We start from the raw sequence: 22404 nt of genomic DNA on the forward strand, positions 1-22404 counted from the left end.
ACACACTTTCAACATTCGGTTTAACAAAAGCAAAATTCATTTGGACCCAGTATCTTCAATATAAAGGTACCAAGTAACTCTCAAAATTTCTTTCAATGATCAGCTTTCAATAATAATTTCCCAAGATTTAATCAACCAAATTTTCGACCTCCAATGATGAGACCAATGAACTTTCAGCCAAGTGCGTTTCAAAATAGTTTCAGACCTCAGAGATTTTCACAGTTTATGCCGAATCAAAGTCAAATAACTCGTAATGAAACAATAAAGTCTACTAATAAACCTTTTCTTAATTAGAGATTTTTACCACAAATTAACGAGCCAATGGATATATCATCTGGTAATTCTAAATTATCTTCAAAAGTGAATCCAAAATATAACTTTACTGAATTGCACCTACAGAATATAGGAGAAAGTGAAAATACTTTTTATAACCAACCCTTCGAATATTACCAAGATGAAAATTCCAATCTTGAAGGAGAGTATTTTAACAATTACACACGATTCGAAGATATACCCACGGACTATTACGGGTCGTGCTATTATGCTAAAATGGCGAATTCATACTAACGCGAGCCAGTAGATGAACGACCTTGCGACAATGACCTGTTGATTAACGCTGACACAAATACAGTGGGCCGCATTAATATTTGGACACTATGGTAGTTAAGCATTTGTTGCTTTTAACCTAAGCTGTTTGTGAAACTAATAAATCCCTTGTTTTATAATAAATTAAATCACACATTCTAGATACTCAAAACATAATTTTTATTCCCCTAGATTATCCACATTTTTTATTAATCAATATTAAGTGAAATACTGTTTAAATTTAACCGAGCAAAAATATTCGGACACTTCACGAATTATTACTTTTTAATTAACAATATGATATATTTTAACAATTTTAATACTTGGTAGGATAACCCTTTTGTTTAATTACCTATCTCAATCGTTTAGACATTTTAGAAATAATTTTATTTAAGTATGATAGGGGAATACGTAACCATTCTTCAGTCAATTGTAGTTTTAATTCATTTTTGGATTTTATGGGTGATGTTCTGATTTTACGATCCAAGTAATCCCATAGATTCTCTATGGGATTTAGATCTGGTGACTGTGGAGGAGGATGTAATACTTTTGGACAATTATACAATAAATATTCCTGTACAATACACGAATTATGTTTTGGATCATTATCCTGATAAAACTTGAAACATTGCCGAATATTCATATTAGTAGCACTTTTAATTAAATTTTCTTTCAAAAGAGTTAAATAATAATTTTTGTCCATAATTCCATCGATGAAAACTAATTCGCCCACTCCAGCAGCCGAAATACAGCCCCAAACTATAACACTTTCTCCGCCGTGTTTCAGGGTTGGTCTGAGATTTTTAACAAGAAGCTCTTCATTGGCTTTACGCCATATAAGTTTATGTCCATCTGAACCAAACATATTATATTTGCTTTCATCAGCAAATATCACATCATTCCACCAAGTATATTCTTTAGAAATGTATTGATTGGCAAACAATAATCTTTTCTTTCGATTAACATCGTTAATATATGGCTTTTTCCGTGGAATTCTACCATGGTATCCATTTTCATTAATTATTAGACACACTGTAGATGCATGAACTTTCTTTCGAGTTTCTTGAAACAATTCTGCTGCTAATGTTGGAGCACTTATAGCAGGATTATTCTTCACTTTTTTCATAATATTGCGTTTATCACGTTCATCCAATAACTTTGGACGACCTTTTTGAGGGATAGATTGTATTCTATCCTCGTGCTTATACCTTTTTATGATATCAGTTACAGTGCTCTTACTCAATTTTAATAATTTACCAATTTCTCTATATGATTTTCCTTTTTCTTGATTATAAATCACAAGTTAGCGTATATCAAACGTCGTATTTTTACCCTTACGTGGTATTTTCACAGCTAAAGCAATTCTGTGAGGTAGTACAGTTATATGGATATTTTGCCTTACATTGTAAGATTTAGATATGATTCATCATCTATTGTACGTGTTAAAATGACGAATACCAAGTTTAGCCATATCAGCAACTAATTACTATAAAAGGCGAAACCATGTAAACCAACAGTTAGTTATAAGTTGACATTCAAACTAGATGTAGTTATCTAAAAGAATCTTGTATCGCTCTAATGAATAAAGTTTTAATATTTTTTAAAACATTCATTTCACGATCAGAAGTATAATTGGCGCAGTCGTTTGGATTCTTTCGGAAGTGTTTTCATTAAGTGATCATTCGAGATAGTGAAGTTGAATCGTTCATTCTTCCACTCTACGACACTGTGACGACCTTCTTCTGTGTTAACAGTTAAGAAAGAAGTGATAACTACAGCAACTTGTAACCTCCTGGATTCAATCGCTTAGTTCCAGTATTGGACGAATTGGCATAGCTAGCGTCCACTACAAGCAGCTATTGGTGCTTTGGATAGTTTATTTCTCCTTCATCACAGTTACTTGATACAGGCACGAGACTAGAGATAGAATTTACTGTAAGTTTCGATCTATTCTCTTATAGTTGGATAACCTGTTAGTTAAGCAAACATAACATTGTTTATGAAAAAAATCAAAAAGGAATTACTAGGTGATATTACATATCCCAAATCAGTAACACTCAAAAAGAGTGAGATAAATAACGAAGATCAAAAAGAACTTCAAGGAAATTTAGATATAAACAAAAAGGCTGATGCATTAAGGTCAACAGTCAGTCTATTAAAAACTTTTGACGGAACACCCGCAAAGTTAGAAACATTTATAAATCAAATAAATATTTTTCATGCTAGATACTATAATACGGATCCTTCGCAACAAGAATATGTAAATTAAGCTATTAAATCAAAAATAATTGGAGAAGCTGAAGATTTTTTCTTAACGAGACAAGACTTAATATATTTGAATGAAATTAAAATAGCTCTCAAACAAAAATTCAATGACCCACTCACAAGAGCAAATCTCCAACAACAACTAATATTTCTTACTAGAAAAAATGAGTCGACACAAGACTACATTTTGAAGTTAAAAGCGTTAGTAACTCAGATTAACACAAAAATATGTACAGAAGTTAATAACATCGAAGCCCGTGCAATATTAATTTCACAAAATGAGTTAACTGCTAATCAAAATTTATTATCAAACATTTCAAATGAATTGTGAACATTGCTAATCGTTCAAAATCCTCAAGATTTGGATCATGCAATCGACATAATCAATAATTATGAAATATTAACAAGCCAAAATAATTTCAAAAATCATTATTTACAAAATACACAAAATAAGTTTAAAACTGTACAATCTGAACAATCATACGTAAGACAAAGACCTAAACCTCCACCATTCACATTATCACACACTGTAAAACCACAATTTAAACTTCAATACCAAACCCCACAATTTCGATCCCAATATCAATTACCTAACCCACTTAACAAACAATTTCATCAACCATACTTCCAAAAAACGTTTCCAACTCAGATAAGAAATTCGCAACCTCAACCTATGTCCGGAGTAAGCACTATACCCCCAACGCAAAATATTTCATTAAATAGACCACAAAGCAGATAATTCCAAAAACAATCTTTTCAAAACCAATCTCGAAACCCCAAATTTACTTTTCAAGAATTAACCCATATAGAAAATAATCAAGACAGTAATTCTTATCCTGACGAGATAGATTTTTTGCCAGATGACGATGCAGGATTTGAAGAAAATATAGAAATCGCAGGAAATCAAAATGAAAATTTCCAAGAAGATGAAAATTTTTATATGATAGCCTCTCAGTCAAAACCTCACACTTAAAAACGAAACCGGCAAATCAACTACCATATATTGAATTACCACACCAAATACGTTTATTAATTGACACAGGTTCACACTCATCAATATTACGCCCTTCAATTGTTGAAACATTCTATCCTGAAACCATAATTCCTTATACCAGTACACTATACACTTGCACAGGATCAAGAAAAGCAAATGCAAAAGCAAAAATCCCACTACTATCTTGCTATGGAATATCTAACCCAATAGAATTTATACTTTATCCCTTCCATGACTATTACGATGGCATAATAGGAATAAAAGATATGAGAAACTTAAAATTAACTATCGATTTAAAAATTAAACAATTAAAAAACGAATACTTAAAAATACCTTTCGAATTTAGAACTAACTTTGATGAATTTCGAATAGAAATCCCAAGCAAAACGATTAAACAAGTTTCATTTAAAACAAATTTACCTAACAATACTAATTGGATAATACCTCAATTTCAAGATGAAACAATTGAATATCCAACGACTTTAGTACAAATCAAAAATTATCGTTATAGCATCGATATTACTAATCACTCTGAAAAAAGCATTGCATTACAATGTAACTCACAAGATCAACTACCAATGGAACAGATTGAAATTAACAACTATGAAATAATTGATTTTGAAGAAAAACAAAATAAACAAAATCCAATATTAAAGGAAAAAGATAAAATTAATGATACAGAAATATCACAATTAATCAGATATGATCATTTAAATAAAGAAGAAATAAAAGGCCTATTCCAAGTAATTAAATCATGCCAAAAAGTATTGCACAAACTCAAAGATCCTCTAACTTTTGAAAATAATGTTAAACATGTAATTTCAACCACAGACGAAATTCCTGTTTATACTAAAAGTTATAGATATCCATATGTTCATAAAGAAGAAGTACAAAAACAGATCGCACAAATGTTGAATGACAAAATAATAATACCATCAAACTCCCCGTGGAGTTCTCCAATTTGGATAGTGTCAAAAAACTAGACGCTTCAGGAAAACAGAAATGGAGACTAGTAGTAGACAATAGAAAACTTAACGAAAAAAACTATTGACGACAAATACCCGTTACCAAACATTATGGATATATTAGACAAATTAGGAAGAAGTCAATATTTTACGACATTAGACTTAGCAAGCGGCTTTCATCAAATTGAAATGGACCCTAAAAGTAAAGCAAAGATAGACTTCAATGTTGAAAATGGACATTATGAATTTAACCGTATGCCCTTTGGTTTAAAAAACGCACCAGCAACTTTTCAAAGAGCAATGGATAATATTCTCCGCGGTTTGCAAGGAAAAATATGTCTTGTTTACATGGACGATATTGTAATTTATTCAACAAGTCTTCAAGAACATTTAAATTCACTAAAAACAGTTCTCAATCGTTTAATTGAGTACAATATGAAAATTCAATTAGATAAATGTGAATTCCTAAAGAAAGATGTTCAATTTCTTGGACACATAATAACACCCGAAGGTATCAAACCAAATAAAAAGAAAATCGAAGCAATAAAAAATTTCAAATTACCAACCACACAGAAGGAAATAAAATCATTCCTTGGATTAATTGGTTATTATCGAAAGTTCATAAAAAATCTTGCAAAAATAACAAAACCAATGACTAATTGTTTAAAGAAAAATACGAAAATAATTCACAATAAAGCATTCATTGAATCTTTTAATCTATGTAAAAACATTCTAACAAACAGTCCTTTGTTGCAATATCCAGATTTCTCAAAACCATTTATCTTAACAACAGATGCATCAAATTATGCTATAGGCGCAGTATTATCACAGGGAACAGTAGGAAGCGATTTACCAATTGCCTACGGAAGTAGAACCTTAAGTAATACAGAAAGCAACTATTCCACAATAGAAAAGGAATTGTTAGCAATAGTATGGGCAACAAAATATTTTCGACCATACTTATTCGGAAGAAAATTTATAATCGTAACCGATCACAAATCATTACAATGGCTCTTCTCAATTAAAGAACCAAACTCAAAATTAGTACGATGGAGATTAAAAATTCAAGAATATGATTATACAATACATTATAAAAAGGGAACCCAAAATGCTAATGCTGATGCACTATCAAGACCTCCAAGAGAAATTGATCAGGAAATAAACCCTATTGAAGTTCAACCACCATTAACCCACATGTCAGCAATATGTGAAAAGGAAAAAGAAAATAATTCAGAAGATCAATATTTATGGCTTGACAAGATCAAATATTTCTTCGAATTACAAGAATTATTTGACAAACCAAAGAAAGTTTTCCCAAAAAAACAAAAAATTCACGTAATATCTGATATTCAAATTAAACCACCAGAAGAGAAAGAAAAAATTATTAAAGATAGTCAGCCATTAACAAGTAAACAATTAAAAGAACAAAAAATATCTACAAAAGAATCTGACACAATTACCGTACATTCAGCAACTGAAAACCCTATATTAGGAGCACCCTATGTTAATAAGAGTATTAACTCCTATAAAAGCCAAATAATCTTTAAATGGACAAATAAAGATCATCCTTACGTATAAATTAAACAATTATTTGATACAAAAAGAAGAATATTCATGTTTATCAACAAAGAACCTATAACGGAGGAAATCCAGACATTAATAACAGAATATTTACCACCAAACCTATATTGTATGCATTTCCCTGATAAAGAATTAGAACCTTTAATATTACGAATTTTCCAAATGACATTCAAAAATAATACATACCAATTATTCATCTCAAACTTACTACTAGAAGACATAATAGAATCAGATGAACAAAAAGAAATCATCGAGAGATATCACACAACAAAAACATCCCATAGAGGAATAACCGAAAATATTGCCAACATTAAACAAAAATATTACTGGCCAAGTATAGAAAAAGACGTGATAAATTATATTAGTACATGCGAAATATGTCAAAAGGTAAAATATGAAAGACACCCTCATAAAATAATATTCAAACCAACACCAACAGGAACAAAACCATTTGAACACATTTACATGGATACATACTCAATTGCAAAACAAAAGTTTCTCACAATCCTTGATAATTTTTCTAAGTTCGCAGCGGCATACCCAATTAATGAAAATGCCATTGAAGTATGTCAAAGTTTGATAAAACTATTTGCACATCATGGAACGTCAAATAAAATTAGAACAAATAATGCACCCTCTTTTAAAAATGCAATGGTACAAGAACTATGTCAAACTTATCAAATAGAATTACACTTTACCACGCCTTACAACCCAAATTCAAACTCTCCCATCGAAAGATTCCATTCAACTTTACAAGAAAGCTTAACAGCATTAAAACAATATCATAAGTCAAAGACAATTCAAGAATTAGTTGACTTAGCTGTATTAAACTATAATAACAGTATCCATACATCCCACGAATATACTCCATTCCAAGTTCTTAAAGGAAACTTAAATTATCAATTAAATTTTGAAAAAGACTTAAACCAGTTACAAACAAATTATATATATGAAATGAATGAAGTGTTGCAAGAACTAAATAATCATATCAATACTAAATTAAATATTAAAAAAGCAATAAAACTGTCACAATTAAATAAAAATCGTAAAAATGACCCTGAAATACCAGAAGGAACACAACAATTATTAAAAACACCTAAAAAATTAACATAGAAAATAGAACCCAAATATAAACAAACCACTTTTGTCAACCAAAGACATCCAAAAGATATTAAGACCCGTGTTTTATTTTCAGATGTTCCTTATATTCCTAATTTCTCTGCTGGTCAAAGCCCAGTATACGATAGAAGAAATCAAAAACCCATTATTACCAATATATCAAGGTCAGAGTTACGCGATAACCAATTATCATCATGTTTATTATCACGTAAACCTTACAAACATGCGTAATTCTATTCAAACAATAGAAAAAACCCTACTACAAATTAACACTACAATACAAAATCTTAATATTCCATCATATCAACAATTACTTATTAGAACGACCAATCTGTTAAAACAAACAGATTCTATTAAAGCTTTTATACAACACTACACTACCCCTATGAGAATTAGACGCGGTTTAATTAACATCGTCGGTAAAGCTCATAAATACTTATTTGGTACTCTTGATGCTGATGACGGCGAACGATATGATAATTATATTAAAATCCTAAGAGAAAATCAAGATACACTAAATCAAGACATCAGTACTACACAAACAATTGTGAAAAAATTAACTAAAGATATTGATGTTCAATTTAACAAAGTTAAAACAAATCAACAACAAATTCAGATACAAATTAATGATTTATCTAAAATGACACAATCAACATCTACAACTGTTTACTTAATTCTCCTACTTGATAATTTAGAGCATAATATCCAAACAATAAATGAACTAAAAATAACCTTACAAACTGCAATAAACTTTGCTGAAATAAATATTCTTCATCATAGTATTTTAAATTATAGGGACCTTCATCACATAATACAAAACATCCCTATAGATAAAAGAATTCCATTCAAACATCTTATATCTTATTACGAAGCAGCTCATACGGACGTAACCATTCAAAACAATTTAATAATCTTTTATATTGCTATACCAATGATAAAGAACCAGTAATATAAACTCTATCATATTTACCCTATACCAGTAAATAACCAAATGATAATGCCTATTAACACATACTTATTACAATCCAATGATATCCAAATCATATAATCTAAGAGAAAGATGCCCCAAGACAGAAAAATCCTATCTATGTTCAGAAAACCTATTGAACTCAAATGAACCATGTATATTTGAGACAATAAACTTAACTAATCATTGTCCACTAATCCCTGTCAACATAAGTAAAATTTCAGTCACACAATTAGAGGACAATTCTTTAATAATAATTCCACAGGAACAACAAATTCTTCAATTTAAATGTCCACAACAGACGACGGTTGAAACGATAACAAAGCCATCCCTCGTTTTACCCTCAGAAGGTACTGTTGAAACAAATAATCAATTGTACGAATCGCAAAAACCACAAACAGTTAATCTACGATTAAAGTTGCCAGCACTTATATTGAATACAACTTTAATACATGATATCAAACCTTTGGTACTAGAAAGTCTACACCTAGATGATATTCGCAATGATTTAGAAATGGCTCAAAATCTTAAAACAAACTCTTTAAAGAAATTCGATGTTATCAACACAAGTATTTCTACAACATTAATAATCATTGTTGTTCTAGTGATTATTTGCATCATTCTTTATTATAGTTATAGTTATTATCATAAATTTAAAATAACTAAAAAACCTGTACAAATAGGCATAGAACTACAACCCCTCGAAAAGTTACCCACCTTTTCTCAGTCTTAAGGAGGGAGGAGTTATATGGCTATTTTGCCTTACATTGTAAGATTTAGATATGATTCATCATCTATTGTACATGTCAAAATGACGAATACCAAGTTTAGCCATATCAGCAACTAATTACTATAAAAGGCGAAACCATGTAAACCAACAGTTAGTTATAAGTTGACATTTAAACTAGATGTAGTTATCTGAAAGAATCTTGTATCGCTCTAATGAATAAAGTTTTAATATTTTTTAAAACATTCATTTCACGATCAGAAGTATAATTGTACTTAAAGATATGTTTACAAACATTGTAATCCAGCAAAAAATTCAGCAGAATAGGACGTTCGAACTGCATAACATGTGACGTGTCCGAATATTTTTGCTCGATTACATTTAAGCATTATTTCACTTAATATTGATTAATAAAAAATGTGGATAATCTAGGGAAATAAAAATTATGTTTTGAGCATCTAGAATGTGTGATTTAACTTATTATAAAATAAGGGATTTATTAATTTCACAAGCAGCTTAGTTTAAAAGCAACAAATGCTTAACTACTACAGTGTCCGAATATTAATGCGGCCCACTGTACCTCTTAAAATTTTCACATAGCCAAGGCCGGGAACAACGAAACCTAATAAATATTAATACTACTACTTCAAATTTACCCTACATCATAATCCCTGAAATTAATGCTAAATTACTTATCGTACTAAAAGTTTATTGTCAAAAGAGATCGTCAAAAATTATTATAACAGGTTAATTTTCAATGAAGATTTCAAAATTAAAACCGCACACATGATAAGTTATCATAACCAAGCTATTCTTATACCAGTTTTCGATATATTTCAAACTAAATTACAACACAAATTCTACGTTTTTAATTTCAGTGATAAATATGATGGATTAATAGGCATCGACTTGTTATATTTATAATCCTGAAGAAAAGCCATATAAAATATATGATAATTCCCCGCACGTGAACTACTCCTTAACAATCCCCGGAAGAATGGGTCAGGTAGTAAAACTGTCGGTTCATATGACTAATGGAACTGCATTAATAAAACATATTAAATTTACAGATCAAGTCGAAAGTCCTCAAGCTATTGTTAATGTAATAAACAATTTTGCTATCACATCAGTAATTAATTCCAGTGAAAACACCATTACCATAAAATTGGAAGCTTCAGTAGAAATAGAACCGATAGATACAACCGAAATGAATTTTATTGAGAAAATGAAAATGGATGTTTTAACTAACGATGATACAACGACTTTCTATGATCACCAGTTAAAAGCTAACCTGAAATCATTTAGACTAGACTACTGTAATATTGAAGAGAAACGTTTTATTAGGGAACTATGCTTAGAATACCGTGACATATTCTATTGTAAAAAAATCCCTTTAACATTCAGCAACCAAATTACGCATAAAATAAATCTTACGGATGAATCTCCTATTTTTACGAAAACTTATAGGTATCCCGAAATTCACACATTAAAAGTAAAATCCCAAATTAAGAAAATGTTGGAACAAGAAATTATTCAAGAATCTGTATCCCCATGATTAAGTTTGATATGGATTGTCCCAAAGAAGCTGGATACTTCGGGAAAAAGAAAATGGCACTTGGTAATAGATTACTGAAAACTAAACGAGAAAACTATTGACGACAAATATCCTTTGCCTAATATTGCGGACATATTAGATAAATTGGGAAAATGTCAATATTTTTCTATGCTGAACCTAGCAAATGGATTTTACCAAATTCAAATGGACCCACACGATGTTCAAAAAACCGCATTCTTAACAGAAAATGGACATTACGAATTCAAAAGAATGCCCTTTGGACTTAAGAATGCGCCATCGACTTTCTAACGTGTGATGGACAATATTTTAAGGGGTATACAAAATGAAGAATGTTTAGTATACCTAGATGATATTGTCATATTTAGCAAATCGCTTCAAGAACATCTGGAAAGACTAAGGAAAGTTTTCGATAGGTTAAGACGCGCAAATTTTAAAATCCAATTAGATAAATCTGAATTTCTCCGTAAAGAAATCAGCTATCTTGGACACTTAATCACCAATAAAGAAGTTAAACCCAATCCTGACAAAATTGATGTTATAAAGAACTATCCTATTCCAAAAACTCAAAAGGAAATAAAAAGGTTTTTAGGCTTAATCGGCTATTACCGGAAATTTATTCAAGATTTTGCAAAAATTATTAAGCCATTAACTATGTGCTTGAAGAAGAATGCCAAAGTTGTTCATGACTCTAATTTTATTTCTGCCTTTGAAACGTGTAAAAACTTATTAATCAACGCCCCAATACTCCAATATCCAGATTTTAAAAAACCATTTATCCTAACAACAGGTGAGTCAAATATTGCGTTAGGAGCCATTTTGTCCCAAGGAACAATAGGCTCGGATAAACCCATTGCGTTCACTTCTCGTACATTAAACGACTCGGAAACCAGGTATAGTGCCATAGAAAAAGAACTTTTGGCAATAGTATGGGCCTGTAAATACTTCAGACCATACCTGTTTGGGAGAAAATTTATTATATATGTTAGTAGATGGATTGAAAATGAGACACTTTATTCCGCAGACAGCACTTTTTATTTTCACTTTTCAACAAAAACCGAGAAAAACTCATCTGGAGCCAAGAGGCCCGAACAAAATCATCCTTTTTACTGCTCTTCCCTCTTTTCCCTAGAACCACACTCAGGCCCTTGTTTATGTTAACATCATTAATATCGGATTACACTGGGCCGTCGACCCAGTGTATTAAATCAGAAAAAAAAGAAATAGGATCGACTTATAATTCTATTGGTAAAATATTTAATTACTCTAACATATATACCGATCACAGACCTCTAATTTGACTCTTTAATTTAAAGAAACTAAATAGCAAGCTAGTGCTATGGCGACTTCGCTTGGAAGAATTCGACTACGAAATAGTGTACAAAAAGGGAAAATCCAACACAAATGCGGACGCGTTGTCACGCATACGAATTAACGCTTTGGAAAATGAATCTATAATTAATAATCCTGGAGATCAAGAAGAAACCCTTGATGATCTGAAAGAAATAGGCGCTTTATTTGATCGATCGAATGAAGTACCGAAACTTTGAATAATCACGAAAACGACTTACAACTCGATCCCGACATAATAGAAAATTCACAACCCAGCACGAGCAAATCTAGATCAATTCAAATTATTTCAGATGTTTAGGTTAAATCACCAGATACAGCCATCGACACACAATATACAACATTCAACGAAACCACAAATCGAGGCATTCCAATTTTTGATGATATAATTAATATACAGGGTGTTTCATAAATATACCGACGAACTTTCAGGGGTTGTAGAGGTCATAAAAACAAATATTTAGAACACATAAAATTAGATCCAAAATCGCTTCGTTTCCAAGATACAGGGTGTTTAATTACTTTTTTTAAAATATTTTTTTAATATTTAAAAAACGGTTTGAGATGCGAACATGAAATTCGGGACATGCTATGACGGGATAAATGTGCATGTTCTGGAGTATGCAGACCATTTCCACCTACACCAGTGGCGTCCGTGTGGCCATTCAATGGAATGTTTTTAATTAAAAAAATGACACGCCACTGACTTTTTTTAATATGAATATTTTTTTCTTGATATTCGATCAATTCTTAACAAAAAAGGCCTCTTGGTACTTTATTGCCCAAGTGGCCGTTTTCGAGAAAAAAATAATTTCTCATTCATGTGCCTAGCAAAAACCGGTGTAGGTTTTCAAGTGTGATTTTTTTTAAGGATAAATTAATGTAATTTTCTATTAATAGAGGTAGTAGACATGAAGACAAACGGTGTACTACCGGTGTACTATTACTATGAGGAATATTGTCATTAAATTTTTGTTTTTACAAAATTTCACCGAACAGTGGCCAAATTGTCACAACATACCACATGGCTGAATTTGTCTCATCAAGACGAACAACTCTTATAGGGATGAAAATTTCAGTTGCCATTGGAAAAAATTGCAACATAACTTGCAGCATAAAGGCATAAACAATTATGCGCTCAAAACGTATTTTGCATCAGTTTTCCCCTTTCACACCCTCTAATTTTTACTTGAAATTTTTTTCGATTGCTGGCCTTGTTTAAGAATTATTCGACCGTGCACTTTTAAATGGGACACCCTGTATATTAATAACGTTCAAAATGAAGAATTTGAAATTATTTTGTTTGCTAATTAATTAATATTATACAGGGTGTTAGTGAAATAACTTTCGTAAATTTAACCAGTGATTAAGAACATAATTTTGAACAAAAAAGTTCCTTACAACAGGGGTTGTAAATACAACCATTTCCCTGGAAAATCAAAAAAACATTTTCTAAAAATTGGCAACGTCGCCTAGTATTTATTTCATTTTCACACCTACCTAAGTAGCCGCATGAAGTGGGTTTGCTTTTTACACTTTTTTTTGGGTCTGATAGATTTTACAGTACATAATTAATAAAATGTCCTAAATTCATGGAATTTAAAAATTGTATGATTCTTATTTTATTATTTTGAAAAGCCATTTACCTTGAAATTATTGTTATCATCTTTAATTAGCTTAACATGACACATTACACATTTTACACCACTTACATCACATTCAAAAACACAAATTTATTATTGTTTTTGGTACATTACATGTTCTAAATGTTAACCATTTGAGTCCATGCATGCTCTACTCCGGGTACTCCTTGTTGAACTCTTGAACAAGATTTAAAATTTGTTTTTCGGCTTCAGAACCAACTTTTCTCTGTCGACCTCGTGTTCTTGATATAAAGAAACAATACTCCCTGTATCCAGAAGATTTTGGGAAACTCGCATAATGTTTGTCGAGCTGGAAGTTTTCTTTCTGGATAAGGATTACCGTAGTAAATGCGCCGAACTTCTTCAGAATTTTGTAATTCCTCTACATAGATCAAAAGCATGTCATGATACTCGCGTACAGAATACATTGTCACGTAGGTACTATTAATAAATAGGGATAAAATCACTTAAAGCTCGCCCAAATTAACTTTGCGGATAATTTGTTGCGTGTACCGACAGAAGATGCATTCAGCGAGACCGAAATCACACTAAAATATTAAAAGTATGGAAGGACATACAGTCCATGACAAATTTGAAAAATAAGGGAGGTTTTTGTCTTTTGTCTCTTCTTGATGGTCACTAATGGGCTCCACATGTCCATGGCGCCAGGCATGTTTGCCCAGGATCATATGTCACATAAAATGGGATAAAGTGCAGATGATCACAGCATAATGCAGATGGTTACATAAATCATGTACTATTGAGGTACTAAGTCAATCTGTTTACTGCGCATTCCAATGCCTTATCACTTCACCCGCAACGTGGGTGAGCGACCCTCATAAGGGCCATAAAAAACAACCCTGACGAAAATAAACTTCTCTTCCTCGGTAACATTCAGTGCGGCGTTGCCACTTACGTTTTTTTTTTACCGCTTAAGTTATTAATTAAGTTTTCAATTGCTTTTAGCAATGTTGTTGTTGAATTATTTTAAGTTTTTTTGTTACGCGTCAAACAACCAAAATGTGTCAAGTACATTTTTCCACATTTTATTCAAATTTTAAACCTTATTATAGCTTTTCGGTTACCAACTTTGACATTTTTTTTTGAAAAAACTATTAGGTTTTCGACCCCTGTTGTAAGGAAATTTTTGGTTCAAAATGATGTTCTTAATCACTGGTTAAATTTACGAAAGTTATTTCACTAACACCCTGTATTTCAGCTTTCTAGTCGGGATACTTGAGGCACAGGTTCAAAAAACGATTGAAATTACAAAGGTTAAGGATAATCCCGGTATTATGCCCCTCAAAATAGGGAATGCCAGAATCAATGAATATGAACACACCATGTTACATTATCATGACCTGAATCCAATTATACGTCAAATAAACATCTTGCAAACAAAAACGACCAACATTACAATAACATTAAATCAAACTAAGCATCTGAAACATTATCTGGATGAATTTGGAAATTTTCTGGAGATGTTGAAATTTGCTAAAGAAATAACAGAGGAAAGGCTTGAAAGAATTGTACCTCATTCCCCCAGATTAAAAATAGGAATAATGAATGGTATAGGTTCTGTCTTTAAAGTGATTACGGGAAATCTTAATGCATCTAATGGGGATAAGTACGATTAACTTATCGCTACCCTTGAAGAGAACCAAAGAAAATTACAAACAGGAATTTTAAACCAAAGGTCATTATCCATCACCGTAATAGAAACATTTAATCAGACATTGAAAAAATTATTTCAAAATGATAAATTAATTGAAGATAAGATAAATAAGATCTTACCATATGTAAAAGACGTTATAGATGATAGAAATTGTGTATTTTTGAAAGAATTAATTGATGAAATAATAAACATGTATGAAATAATCGCTTCATTATTGCAGGATATAGAAAACTCGCTAGTATTCGCTAAGCTCAAAACGATACACTCTAGTGTAATAAAACCAAAAGATCTTTATATAGAATTAAAAAACCTGCAAAGTCAGTTGGGATCAAATCAATTACCACTTGCTATAACCTTTGAAAATATTCCTTTATTTGAAAAAATAATCGATTTAGAATGTTTTATTTTGAATAACAAAATTATATATATTTTACATATCTCCATAGTTAACGACCAGGATTTTAAATATTTTCATTTGTATGCCATTCCAATTTATATAAAAGGTCTGTTTAAGATTGTTGTACCGAAAAATAAGTTCTTATTAATTAGTCAATTGCACTACGCATATTATAAGAAGAGATGCCAACAGATAATACCAAAACTCTACTTGTATCCCAAAGAAAGCCCGATAGAAATCCAGGACAATGCTCCATATAAAGTTAAGCTGCTTAGTGTAAATTCAGCCCCGACGATCTGTAAGCAAACCCATGCCGAGCTAGCAAACGTAGTCATCGATGGACTAGGATCAACCAACAAGTGGATTTTGGTGTGTCCTAAGAAGAAATCTGTACAAATGCTTTGCCCAGAAGGACGAAGCGAAACAAATAACTTAGTGGGAACCTTTTTGTGCCAAATCCCTTTAGGTTGTCAAGTAACTGTTGGTTAGAAACTTGTACGTAACGAACTAGCAACCTCAAGGACATATTCGCAACCCATATTATTCCCAGACTTAAATACTAATTATAAAATTGAACAAATATTAAATTTAAGTGTACACCTTCCTGAGCTAAAACTAGATAACCTTCATGAACTAAAAGGTGAAATTTTCCAGATGAAAGAAGAACCATTTTTGACGTTTAATGAAATCTCTGCCTCTCCGAGCTTATGGACCATAATTATGTATTTAATACTATTAGGTTGTTGCCTAACTGCATTTTGAAGAAAATGCATACAACCAAGAATCCAAAAGGAAAAACAGACCCAACAGAGGAGAACATCAACAGAAGCTATCCAACTTCCTTGCTTACCTTAGAAGTTGGAACTCAAGGAGGGAGAAGTTGTATCATGGAAATATCTCGACAAAGCCAAAGCCTACTGCACTATTGCTATATTGATGACATGACAAGAAATTATAATAAATAGTTTATACATCCATATGACGGTATTCATTAGAAGCTCGTTCTTTAATTTTCAAGTAATCTTTAAGTTGAATTTAATAAAATTGGAAAATAAGTTTTAGTGTTGTGAAGTATTTTTTTTAAAACTATTTCGATTCCACGAAACATAACTCGGGTGATTATCAAGGACATAATTATAAATCGACCAGAGACACTAAACCAATGGATAGTGGTGGTCCCAAATACTGAGCCCGTGCTGATGCAGTGCCCTAACGAAGGAAGTGAAACGCGGAACCTAAAAGGAAACTTTTTATTGAAACTACTGGCAAGGTGCCGAATATCCATCAACAACCGGCAAATACACATGAAAGCTAACAACGGAGAGCTTAAAGCCCAACCTGTCTGGTTGCCAAAACTGTTAGAAGAATAGGGGCCTTCGCCAACGTTTAATTTGACCAGGCAATTACCAAACCTCAAGCTAGACGAATTTCATACCTGGAAACAGCAGATAAAACAAATACCAAAGCAACCCCTAAAGCTAGAAGAAACCATCCCGGTCACCCCCAGACTATGGCCCGTGCTATTGTATCTCATTATATTAGGGGGATGCAGCTTAATGATTTGGAAAACCTACATACTATCAAAACACACAAGAAGGGTGCTCGACCAGGGGGAGTCAAATCAACTTCCTCAAGAAATCGGAAGTTGAATCTAAAGGCGGAGGAGTTACCTATGGTCACGGACTATACACCAAAAGGAAGGAAAGCTGACGCTAGAACGTTTTTCATATAAATAAGATTCCTGTATATGGGATAGTTTAGTCCTCAGTTTTATAAAGTTATTTGTGATTATAACAGTTGATTTGAATAAACGGTTCGTTCGAGTTTAACATCCTTTTTTCCTTTCTTTAAATAATTTTTTTTTTAAATATAACTTCATTATAAGAAAATATAACTAGTGATTTCGGTCAGGAACGATGAGTTCGTCATGAAATATGTTCAAATCAACGAATTTGGCCAAAATAAGCCAGAAATGGTGGAAAACGGACAAATTGCACGTAAAATGCCTCAAACCTACCGAATAACGCAGATTTGCCTGGAAACATGAAAATAAGTCGAAATTTGTCTAAATTGTTCAAATCTGTCGATTTGGGCTTCAGATAACTCGAATTGTGTGAACACGTGCTAATGTGATTTAAATTCAAGTGAGTTTCAGTTACAAACTCGTTTTTAATTTATTTTTGTATCTCTTTTAGTTCCTGAGATATTTAAATTAAAATTAATAAAGATATTTAAGCGATATTTTTGACATATTTCAAGGTCACTTTGAAAAATTGACCCAAATTCAAAGGAAATGTTGTTACTACCAAATACATCTATTTTACACAAAAAAATTTGAAATCCGTTCTATAGACCGATTCGCCATGCTTATCCTGCTATACTCTTTAACCCAGAAAAAGATACCGATCTCCTGTTTTGGTGTTCTACAGTTGAACTTTGTCTGACAGACAATACGTTAGATGGAAGTGCCCTTATAATTGCTCTAAGCAGAGCTTTGAAGGAGGGTACTGCACAATGGTTGTCACAGGTATGCTTTCCTGAAATAACGTGGGCACAATTTAAGGATTTACTTGTTGAACGTTATCGTGGCATCGAAACTACAGCGGGAATGCTGATTAATATGTGGAATGATTTTCCCAAGAATGGGGAATGTCTTAGCACTTATGGCAATAAGCTAATGAAATCGCTAATGGCCCGGTGGAGAACGGTGGATTTTGAAAAAATAGCTGTGTCCACAGTGTTGGAATACAATTTAAAGTTTGACAGCAGGTTACATCGTTTATCTTTTGTAACGAAAGTCGCAACACGAGCTCAATTACAACAGGAACTAAAAGCAATGTCATTAAGAGGGGAAAATTAGTGCCACATATTAAATGCTATTTTTGCAGAAAATTATGACACAAGACTATCGACTGTCGTCTGAGAAGAGATAGGAAGAAACCCCCAATTTCCAAAGGAAATCAATCCGCCGTCGAAACATCACCACAAAGGCGGTCATTGACCTGTTTCAAGTATGGGGTGTCCGGGCACTTTGCTTCGGCATGTTTGAAGAAGCACAGCAACACGCCCTCGTCATCTGGAACCAACAAGTCTGTCATCGAAAGACGAGTCGATGTGTGTGAAGTTGCAGCTCCGTCAGGTATACTGTCTCAGTCGGGTGAGTTTTACTCATATTGTTTTGACTCGGGTGCCGAGTGCTTTTTGATGAAAGATGACCTATCGATAAAATTTTCGGGAAAACGAATAAATAATTTGCTTGTTTTGAAAGGTCTTGGAAACATAGCGGTGAATTGTACCTTAGAATTTTTAGCGAAAGTTAAGTTAGATAAGCTATTCATTAGAGATTTTATTTCATGTGATACCAAATACATTTTTAAAGCATGATGTCATGATTGGTCGTGAAATTTTTGGTCAGGGATTTGACCCTAAGTAATTTTAGTGTTTATAAAACAAAAGCTGTCGAGATCTGTGATAAGTCTGAACCAAAAGAGTCTTTATGTTTTGATAATGTCGACACCGATATTGTGGGTGATGACAAAACGCGGTTGATGCTTATTTTAAAGGACTTTTGTAGCTCTTTTATACAGGGATTCCCTGTAACTCGTGTTAGTACTGGTAGTTACAGATGCGTTTAATCGACCCGAATAAAACAGTACAACGGCGACCATATCAACTTAGCCTTGACGAAAGACAGGTCGTAAGAAGTATTATTGATGAATTATTGAATTATCACATTATCCGCCTCAGATGTTCGCTTTATTCTAGCCCGATACTCCTAGCTAAAAACAAAAACGGCTCAGATCGCTTATGTGTTGATTTTCGAGTGTTGAATTTCAATACAATCCCTGACAAGTTTCCTTTACCTTTAATTTCGGATCAAATCGTCAAGCTGGGTGGTGCTAAATATTTTTCGTGTTTAGATATGGGAAGCGGATTTCACCAAATTCCAATAACTCTAGGCTCGGTGGAACATACGGCTTTTGTGACTCCAGGCAGTCAATAGAAATTTCTTGCAATGCCTTTTGATCTACGAAATACTCCTTCTGTATTTCAGCGGTTAGTAATGAACGCACTAGGGAGTTTAGCTCATTTCTTTGTTGTTGTTTATATGGACGATATCATGATTATGACCTCTACGATTGATGAAGCGCTACAGAGATTATCCTTAGTAATGGGCACCTTAGCAAGGGCTGGCTTTTCCTTTAATATGGCCAAATGTTCGTTCCTTAAAGCGGGTTCGTTCCTTAAAAAAGGGTCGAATATCTTGGTTACGAAATTACATCTGGTGAAATTCAACCCAACCGACGTAAAGTTGAGGCTCTGACTGCTTTGCCACCACGCCATACTGTTACCCAACTAAGGCAGTTTATTGGACGTGCTTCATATTTTCAGCAGTTCATACCGACATTTTCTCAGATTATGAGACCTCTTTATCATTTGACTTCGAGTAAAAGGAATTTAGATTGGAAGCCTGATCATAAAGAAATTCGAAAAAAGATAGTCTCGTCACTAGTCACTGAATCTGTTCTTATGATTTTTAATCCCGACTATCCTACTGAACTTCATACTGATGCAAGCTCCGAGGACTATGGCGAAATTCTATTCCAAAGGATAGACGAGAAACTTAGAGTGATCGAATATTTCAGTAAACGTACCTCTCCGGCTGAATCAAAATATCACTCTTATGAATTGGAAACCTTAGCCGTTGTCAATTCTGTAATGCATTTTCACCACTATTTACATGGGCGAAAATTTGTCGTTGTCACGGATTGCAACTCATTGAAAGCTTCACGCAATAAAATCAATTTAACCCTCAGGGTTCAACGTTGATGGGCATTCCTACAGTCGTTTGACTTTGATATCCAATATAAAGAGAGCAAGTGCATGGCGCATTTAGATTTCTTTTCACGCAACCTATTGCTACTCAAACAAAAACCCTGTTTAGACAAAGTGAAAGAAAAATGCGTCGATCTTATGGACATTTTGGGTAACTGGTTGCAAGTTGAATAGTGATGCGATCCCGAGGTTTCTTCAATGGCTGCGAAATTCCTCAACAATGAACTTCCGGATGAAATCGCCAAAACTACGAATCGCCGAAAGGAACTCTTTATCGTAAAATTCAAAGAAATAATAAGACTCAATGTTTGCCTATAGTCCCTCGAGCGTTTAAGTGGTCAGTCATCAATCAAATCCACGAGTCAGTAATGCACCTAGGATATGATACGACGCTTGATAACGCCTATGACTATTATTGGTTTGATGAGATGTCGAAGTACGTCCGTAAATTTGTTGACAACTGTATTACTTGTCGTCTGTGCAAATCTAGGTCGGGAAAAGTTCAAGCTGAACTCCATCCTATCCCGAAGGTCAGTATGCCTTGGCACACTGTTCACGTGGATATCACGGGTAAATTAAGTGAAAAGAGCGACCTTAAGAAATATATCATAGTTTTGGTAGATGCTTTTACTAAATTCGTTTTTTGTATCATACTCTTCATGTCGATACTAACTGCGTTAAAGCATTGAAATCAGCCATGTCGATCCTTGGCATTCCTTCACGCTTGATTTGCGATCAGGATAGATGCTTCGCAAGTAAGGACTTTCGTGAATTCTGTTGGTCTCAAAATATAGGTTTACATCTAGTGTCTACTGGCTCATATCGAGCCACTGGCCAAGTTGAACGTGTCATGAGCACATTGAAAAATATGTTGACTGCAGTCGAAACTAGTCATCGTTCTTGGTAAGATGCAGTAGGAGAGATTCAATGAGCCCTGAATTGCACGACCAATCACGTTATTAAGGCTGATCCATTAGAAATGTTAATAGGGAAGTAGTGTGGCCATTCGGGTTAGCATCTATAGATAGTAATGACGAAACCGAAGTAGATATACGTAGTGTTCGAGACCATGCTGCTGATAATATGAAAAATGTAGTAGCGTATGGTAAGATTAGATTCGACAGTAATAAAACTAAGATTATTCGTCACAAAGTAGGAGATCATGTTTTACTTAAAAATGAAGAGAGGCATCAAACGAAATTAGACCCTAAATGTAAAAGTCAATTTGAAGTAACGGAAATTCTTGAGGATGACAGATACACCTTGAAATCGTTGTCAAATAACAGAACATAAATATTCTCACGAGAACTTAAGGGTTATGCCTGAAAGTCGAATTCCGGTCGAATTAAACTTGAGAGATGAAAATAGTATATGTAAAGACTCTGATGATGGAAATAAAAAGCAGTAGCATGAGGATACATTGATTTGGCTAAAGGCCACACTAAATACTGTAGGTTGTAGTCGCAAGTGCACACTATAAGGTGTGATCATGGTGCGATTGAGCAACCTGAGTTTTGGAGGAGGCCTGATGTTACTAGGAGAGCTGGCATGTTATCGCTGTGGGATGCAGCAAGAGCCACGAGTAGTCAATGTACCAATACTTTTTCGTTTCATAGTTGAAGTTTCCGTAGGTTCAATGGTGTATCACATCCCTCTATACTTTCTTAGCCGACGATTCCTAAATCATTTGTTTAAGATTTGTGTTATGATCGTAGACGTTAATTTTG

This window comes from Euwallacea similis, chromosome 8 (genome assembly GCF_039881205.1).
Source record: "Euwallacea similis isolate ESF13 chromosome 8, ESF131.1, whole genome shotgun sequence".
NCBI classification, from domain to species: Eukaryota; Metazoa; Arthropoda; class Insecta; order Coleoptera; family Curculionidae; genus Euwallacea; species Euwallacea similis.